The sequence below is a fragment of the Triticum aestivum genome, chromosome 2B (assembly GCF_018294505.1).
Source record: "Triticum aestivum cultivar Chinese Spring chromosome 2B, IWGSC CS RefSeq v2.1, whole genome shotgun sequence".
Lineage (NCBI taxonomy): Eukaryota > Viridiplantae > Streptophyta > Magnoliopsida > Poales > Poaceae > Triticum > Triticum aestivum.
Genome location: NC_057798.1, coordinates 151057885 through 151066470, shown reverse-complemented (window position 1 = coordinate 151066470; position 8586 = coordinate 151057885). Strand labels below are relative to the sequence as shown.

Here is an 8586-nt window from a genome sequence, read left to right as displayed (position 1 = left end):
AGGACTATTTGACATGTCCTGACCAAAGGCGAGCTGCGTGTGGGTATGTAAAACAGGTATAACGATCGTTATCAAAGACCACCTGGGGATTCCTTTGTACATCAAAGCTCCTTGCTTCCTTGGTGTTTCCGTCCCGTGATGGGTCCAATAGTCCGGTTACTGGAGGAGCCTCCAGAAAATAGTGACCTGAAAGAAAGAAAAGGGTGAAAGTGTATGGCTCCTAGGGCAGTTGAGCCGCATTATGGGTCATGCTCTAGATGTGCCTCCGCCTATGCCCATGGTATTTTAAGTGCGTAATTATGTACGCGTGCCACGAATTTCACCGCTTGACTAGGACTAGGAGGAGGCCGAATTGCTAGGCGAGCTCAGGGCGTGCCGGACGATCCTGTTGCAGGGTAATTCGGACCCGTTTAATGGTGTCTGGAGGCTTTATAGCTGAATTGGGGGTCCGCCTAACTAGGATGCTCTGTACCTCTGTTGTGAGGGCCACGGTGTGCTCCTCTGTACAGAAGGAGTGCTCTGTGTTTCCATTGACTGTTATAACCCGGGAGGTCCTGGCATCTTGAGCTTGAGATAGGCATAATGTGGCACCGCATTGAATCGAGCGAATGTGGTTCGTCCTAGTAGTGCATGCTAACCACTACGAAAGGGGACGATATCGAAGATTAACTCCTCGCTTCGGAAGTTATCCGGGGATCCGAAGACCACTTCTAGTGTGATTGAGCCTGTGCAACGGGCCTCTACACCTAGTATGACATCTTTAAAGGTGGTTTTGGTGGGTTTGATCCTTGAGGGATCGATGTCCATTTTGTGCACTGTGTCCTGATAGAGCAGGTTCAGGTTGCTGCCATCGTCCATAAGGACTCTTGTAAGGTGGAATCCGTCAATGATGGGGTCGAGGACCAACGCGGCCGAACCGCCATGACGGATGCTGGTCGGATGGTCCCTGCGATCGAAAGTGATCGGATAAGAAGACCATGGGTTGAACTTTGGGGAGACTGGCTCCATCGCATAGACGTCCCTTAGTGCACGCTTCCGTTTCCTCTTGGGAATATGGGTTGCGTATATTATGTTTAGCGTTTTCACTTGGGGAGGAAATTTCTTCTATCCTCCTATGTTCGGCGCCCGGGGCTCCCCGTCGTCATCGTTATGTAGCCCCTTTTCCTTGTTTTCGGCATTTAACTTGTCGGCCTGTTTGAACACCCAGCATTCTCTGTTGGTGTGGTTGGCTGGTTTATCGGGGGTGCCGTGAATTTGACACGAGCGATCGAGTATGCGGTCCAGACTGGACGGGCCCGGATTGTTTCTTTTGAATGGCTTTTTCCGCTGACCGGACTTAGAGCCACTGAATCCGGCATTGAATGTCGTGTCTTCAGTGTTATCGCCATTGTTGCGATGCTTGTGCCTGTTGCGTCGGGGTTTGCCGTTGTTATCTCTGGCATCTGAAGTGCTAGGACTTCTTGATGTGATGTTGCTACGAACCAGCCAGCTATCCTCGCCCGCACAAAAGCGGGTCATGAGTGTCGTGAGGGCTGCCATGGACTTCAGCTTCTCTTGGCCGAGGTGTTAGGCGAGCCACTCGTCACGGGTGTTATGCTTAAAGGCCGCTAGGGCTTTGGCATCCGGACAGTCGACAATTTGGTTCTTTTTAGTTAGGAACTGAGTCCAGAATTTCCTGGCTGACTCTCCGGGCTGTTGGGTTATGTGACTTAAATCGTCAGCGTCCAGTGGTCGCACATAAGTGCCCTAGAAGTTATCCAGGAATGCGTCTTCCAGGTTCTCCCAACTTCCAATGGAGTTTACCGGCAAACTATTCAGCCAATGCCGAGCCGGTCCCTTGAGTTTTAATGGGAGGTACTTGATGGCATGTAGATCATCGCCGCGGGCCATGTGAATGTGGAGAAGGAAATCTTCAATCCATACCACGGGGTCTGTTGTCCCATCATATGATTCGGTGTTCACGGGCTTAAACCCTTCTAGGAACTCATGGTCCATTACTTCGTCGGTGAAGCATAGGGGGTGTGCGGCGCCTCTATGCCGGGCTACATCACGACGCAGTTCAAATGAGTCTGGTCGGTTGTATTCGGCCTGGCCAAATTTATTTTTAGTGTATCTGGCGTGGTGATCATCATGTGTTGGGGCGCGCCACCGTGATCCGTAGATCGACCTTGACTGTCATGCTTTGTTTTCCAACACGTCTCGCAGGTCATCCGTGTAGCCCCGGGCCTTCGTGTTTTTGCTTGTTTGGCGACAGGGTGCGGGCTGGTGTTCGGGCTGATATGCCGCTTTATCTTGGCCACGAGGTGGACGGTCAGCCGCGTCCTGCACTGGTAGTGTAGGCTCTAGGGCCTCCTCCTCGAATCGAGGTAACAACCTGCGCTTTGGGTAACTTTTGGTTGGGCGCTCGAGTCTGTATTCCTCGGCTGCCAGGACCTCGGTCCATCTATCAGTTAGCAGATCTTGATCATCTTGAAGCTGCTGCTGCTTTTTCTTCAGGCTTTTTGCAGTGGCTATAAGCCGGCGCTTGAAGCACTCCTGCTCGACAGGATCCTCAGGCACGATGAATTCTTTGTCACCGAGGCTTACCTCGTCGTTGGAGAGAGGCATGTAATTGTCGTCCTCCGAATCTCCATCCATTGCCTGTTCATCAGGGCTATCTTGCCCATCCTCCCGTCCGGCTTGCTCGACACTTGGCTGGGCGGGATTGTTTTCGTCTTCGGCACCATCCGAAGTGTTGTTGTCTCTTGTGCCGGTATCGCCATTTTTGCTATGGCGGGGCTTAGAGCGGCGCCGTCAGCGCTTAGATTGCTTCTCGAGGGGATTATCCTCTATTGCCTTGTCGCCATTGCTTTCTTTGGGCGTGTCCACCATATATATATATCATATGATGAGGTGGTTGTCCAGCGCCCTGTGGGCGGTGGTTCCTACTCTTCTCCCGCATCGTCATCCATACCGTCGATGTCTTCAGAGTCAGAATCAAGCATGTCGGTTAAGTCGTCGACAGTGGCTATTAAGTGGGTGGTGGGTGGGGAACGAATTTCTTCGTCGTCCGCTTCCCACTCAAGCCGGACATAGTTCGGCCAAGGGTCTACTGACAGGGGGAGAGATTTCAGTGAATTTAGCACGTCGCCCAAGGGCGAGTGCTGAAAGATATCCGCGGAGGTAAACTCCATGATCGGTGCCCAATCAGATAAGATAGGCACGGATGCACGTGGTTTGGAGCCTATAGCCGGAGACGAGTCCGAGGGTCCGATGACACAGACCTTATTGGAGGCGAAGTCTGTGTTCGGCTCTAACGCTGCTAAGTGTGCGGCCTCCGTGGCGGGGTCCATCCACCCATCCTCGGATGGCGCGATCTGCTCCGAATTAAGAGCTGGGGCAACCGTAGGTGTGATCTCTCGAACACCGTCCGATGGCAGATCTAAGTCATGCTCCTCGTGACTGTTCGGCGCACCTGTCATGGGCTCGAATCCGTCAAAGATCAAGTCTTCGCGGATGACGGTGGTGTAGTTCAGGCTTCCAAACCTGACCTGATGGCCAGGGGTGTAGCTATCGATCTACTCCAGATGGCCAAGCGAGTTGGCCCGCAGTGCGAAGTCGCCGAATACGAAGATCTGTAAGGGGAGGAAAACCTCACCCTGGATCGCATCGTTGTGGATGATCGAAGGAGCCATCAAGCCTTATCGTGACGACACAGTGGAACTCTCAATGAAAGCACCAATGTCGGTGTCAAAACCGGCAGATCTCGGGTAGGGGGTCCCGAACTGTGCGTCTAAGGCTAATGGTAACAGGAGGCAGGGGGCACAATGTTTACCCAGGTTTGGGCCCTCTCGATGGAGGTAATACCCTACTTCCTGCTTGATTGATCTTGATGATATGAGTATTACAAGAGTTGATCTACCACAAGATTGTAGAGACTAAACCCTAGAAGCTAGCCTATGATTATGATTGTTGTTGTCCTACGGACTAAACCCTCCGGTTTATATAGACATAGAGGAGGCTAGGGTTACACAGAGTCGGTTACAGAGAAGGAGATCTACATATCTGAATTGCCAAGCTTGCCTTCCATGCAAAGGAGAGTTCCACCCGGACACGGGACGAAGTCTTCAATCTTGTATCTTCATAGTCCAACAGTCGGGCACGAGTACATAGTCCGGCTGTCCGAGGACCCCATAATTCGGGACTCCCTCAGTCGCCCCGTCTACGTCTATCATGGACCTCACGTCGATTGACGACATCCAGGCGGGGGCTTCGACGAGGAAGAGTAGGTCATGGGAGACGGCGATGCCTTGTCTCATGTGGGCCAATCTATGTCCCATGTTCTACTCTTCCTCACTGAGACTGAACTTTCACTTCGCGGGTGTCACATCTATCGGACATGGGCATGGAAGGGAACAATAAGGACGGGCGCCGACAAAGATTAGACTAGACTTTATGTTGCATGTAATTGTATGAATTTGAAGATTTGCTAATAAGGTACCCAGTCAACGGTCGTGGAAGAGGACATTTGAGGGGGTCGGCACTGTCCACGGACACGCGTCCGCGGACGTTTAGGGGCCGGATTTGCTAAGTCCGGTTGTAATTCCCAAGGAACGAATTAAAATACGTCGGATTCCCGAAATGGAACTAGTGCTCCAGTGCACGCACCATATACGTAAAAGTAATTTAGTTATTAAGAAATATTCAAAAAATCTAAAAAAATCTTTTGTACTCCCTCCGTTCCCATTTTCTCTGCGCATAACTTTTTCTCTTTTTTTCCTACTTGCTCTGTGCGTTCCGCTTCCACTACAAGAAATAAGTCAACTTGTGACCTTGACTATTGGTCACTAAATGGTCATTGTTTTTCATTTGTGACCTTTTTATGACCAAAAACAGATGGTCAAAAGCTGGCGGTCGTAAACTGAAATTGACGACCTTCTTCAGGATAAGGTCGTAGACATTTACGACCAAAACAAAAGGTCGTTAATCCCATGACCTTTTGTTTTGGTCACTGGCTGTCAACCCAGGCCACGTCGGATCCGACGTGGCAATCTGACGTGGCAAAATTGCGACCAATTGAAAAGGTCATTGATAAGATTCAACCCGGTCCACTTCGGTGTCTATATGGGCCGAGCCCAACAATTCAGCCCATTTACTGTTTTTTCTATGAATTTTTGGTCAGCTTCATGGGCCAAGCCCAACATTGCAGCCTTTTCATTTTTGGGTCGTGGCCTTATTTCTTAATACTCAGTTTTCCTTTTTTAAAGGGGTCCACTAGTCAGATGGGTCCCAGTGCATGTAATAGTTTAACTCATGTTAACTAGCAGTAACCTTCACAAGACAGCCTCAAACGAACAACAGCAAGTGTATGTATTAGTTTAACTCATGTTAACTAACAGTAAGCTTCACAAGAGATAATCCATTCCAATGACAACCTCAAACGAACCATCAAGTCAACTCATCATACATCACATTTACAGCTAACAGCAGCAATACATCATACATCATAGAGAACGATTCACATAAACCGACAAACTAAACTAGAGGCACATCATAAGCTCACAAGCATGGCTGCCGCAGCAATTTGTTTCACTAGTAAAGACAGTGACTTTCTTCCTCGACCAGACAGCAGCTCAGCTCACATCCTCTACCTCCTAACAGGAGGATCACCACCACATCCACCAGCAGCCTGCATGAATGTTTTGGCAAGTCCAAGTGTTAGTGACTATACATATGACTGTATATGTATATTAACGAATAACAACAGCAGAGCAGGTGTACATCAAAGACATGGACTGGAAGACAATCTGACTGTTAGTACTATCTACTTCCGGTTCAAATTAAGCAGATTTCTATGATAGGTTGATCTAAATGTAGCACATTCATACATATACTTAAGTTGTTAAATAGAACAATAAATCATGGACTGGAGCACATTCATACATATACTTAAGTTGTTAAACAGAATCGTAGAAGGCCATCACGTAATCCAGAAAAATTGAACACATATATGCATGCTTGTCAAAGTTTAATTCTAGAGAATTAAAGTGCTTCCAATAGTAACCAAATTGTTTTAATACTCAGCCATCCAGTACCACACAGGAAGCGAATCCTAAAATAAAAATGCACTTCTGAACAGAGCGACACACTACAAGAACTTACCAACAGGGTTGAACAATGGATGACATACAGTACAAGAAAAAGAGCAGGAGAATGGATTCTGGTAGAATGTTGCATCTTCCAAATGAAGACGATTTGCTTTTGGAGCTAGCTAGCACTTGGAAGAATCTGGAATCAGCCGAGATTAAGAATCTATAATGCAAAAACCATAACCATTGAAGATTGAAAGAATCTGTTAAGTGAGTTCACTCTCTTTCTAGATATTTTGACAGTTTTGAGTCAACACACATATTAAAGTAAGCGACCATATGATTTATATATGCTGGCCCAAACACTACCCTTGAGTAACATCTCAATTAAGCACAAGTAACAAAGTAGAGGAGATGGATCAATCATAGCAAGGGTTTAGGATAATGCCCTCAAACTTGTATGTGTCAAGTATTTAGAAACAAAACAGTGTCACATTTATGGAAATAGAGGGACTAAAAATATATGTGAGCATAAGGTATTCAATGAGTAGACTCAAAGGCAAATGGCATCATAGAGAAGATAAAAGCACAAGATGACTGCAGTGAATAGGCTACAAGTTAATACAATTAACACAAGTTAATACAAGCCTGATGTACTACTCAGGCTAAGAAGAAGTAGGTACAGTAGTAGTTTTAGCACACTAGTACATGTGTTAAAATGGAAGCATCGCTGCTGGGTTATATTAATAAATAATCCAAGTGTTGCAAGAGCCAAAAAAATTAAAAAAAATCTCGGAAACATGCTTGGAACCCACACGTTACATATCTATGCATATATCCCCATACAACTACAGAACCAATACAGCAACTAAGCCTATAAATTTTTTGCTCCCAGCCAGCATCATGAATTTTCTCAGCTAGTACTAACTACCAAGCTGGTCACTGCCTTAGCCATACTACAGTAAGACGTCCTTATATACTACTCCATACAGTACTGGAGTAGAAAATAAAGAACCAGTTTTCAGCTGACAGTACGCCATGGCGCAGCCAAATAAACAGCGGCAGCATATCAAAATTCGCAACCAGAGGAAGAGAAAGGGGCACCGGGGAGGGAGGGAGGGCGGAAGGGGATGGGGGGATTACCCAGCCCTGGATCTCCTCCTGGACGATGTAGAAGGGGTCCTACGCAGAGCACATGGCGGACACCGGAGGTTGGCGAGGTCGGCGAGGGGCAGCTGCTGCCTCCGAGGACGCAGCCGCAGCAATAGCATCTCGTCGCCTCCTCCAGCTCCGGCTCCGGTGATTGTCGCGGTCCAGCCAGCTCGACGAAGTGACGCGCATCAAAGCACACACGCGCGCGCCGGCGAGCAAGCTAGGTGTAGTGCTTCGTCGACGCCACATCCAGTAGTGGTTCAGCGAGATGTCATGGACCTGCAAAAACAATTAAAGAGAGCAAATAATAAGGTAACATCACCAATAAATTGTAGCTTTTGAAAGCAACTATAGTTATTCAGAAAACATGGTTGCTGCAACTTTAAGCCAAGCAGTACACATTCATGTCAAATATACATGTGTAAGATACTAGAAGCATTTCATTGCATATCTATGTGTACTGCTATAATTTTACGCCAAGCAGTGGACTAGTACATCAATTACACTAAGCCTCAACCCACTATTTAAAAACGTATTTTATCATCATTCTTCAATATCTTGAATTTCAGAATGGCCACTGTTTGTATTTTAATGAAGAACACCCCAAGCAAATAACAATAGATTGTCTGCACCTGTGGCCAAAGGAAATACTCAGTTTGTTGGGCTAATTTGATTTGTACTGCTACTTGCTAAAAACTAGAGTGGTAATTATAATCTGTAAAAGGGAAGAGCAAGTTTTGACAAGAAAATGTCGGTTGCACGACCAAGTAGTAATAATTGATTTAAGTAGGGTAACATAGAGATCCACAACTCTAGACAGAGAGTCTGAATGTGGTGGTTAGACGGGACCAGACAAATTAAGATACGGTTGAGTCGTCCCTCAATCATAGCAACGGTCAACACCCAATCCATATTCTACTATTTATCTAGTCTAAGCATGCATGCACATGGTTACACGTGGGATTGACGTGGCATGCACATGTGGTGGTAGCCGTAGTGCTGCACAATTTGCCGTGTTTAGAGAGAAACAAGGAAACTTGATCTACACTCATTGACCAACCTGTCGATCAGAGCAAAGGCAGCCGGCCTAATATATCGATCCATTGATAAGTAGAGTATCAATGCTACCAGTTCACAGTGGAAGAAGTTGTCCTTGCCACCAGCTCTGAAAAAGGAGTTCAATGTATCCAACGTTTTATCATTATGGAAGAGAAAAAGAGTAAACGTTTCGAAGAAAAGAAGGATGACCATAAATTAGGCACTTGCCTGCAGATGCCGCATCCATTGTACTGATACTGCTTCTTTGAGATCTGTAACAGGGTAACATAGCTGTCAGACATCAAAAATGAAAATGCTTCATAGAGTA

The 8586-nt window shown here is 46.9% G+C and overlaps 1 long non-coding RNA gene across 1 annotated transcript; it reads right to left on the bottom strand.

Annotated features, from left to right (window-relative positions):
* Positions 1-5434: 5434 nt before the first annotated feature.
* Positions 5435-8385, bottom strand: LOC123040889 (uncharacterized). Its single transcript, XR_006418309.1, has 3 exons — positions 8281-8385; positions 6142-7499; positions 5435-5668 (listed from the first exon to the last, which is right to left on the bottom strand). It is a non-coding gene; the product is annotated as an uncharacterized lncRNA (long non-coding RNA).
* Between the last annotated feature and the right edge of the window lie 201 nt (positions 8386-8586).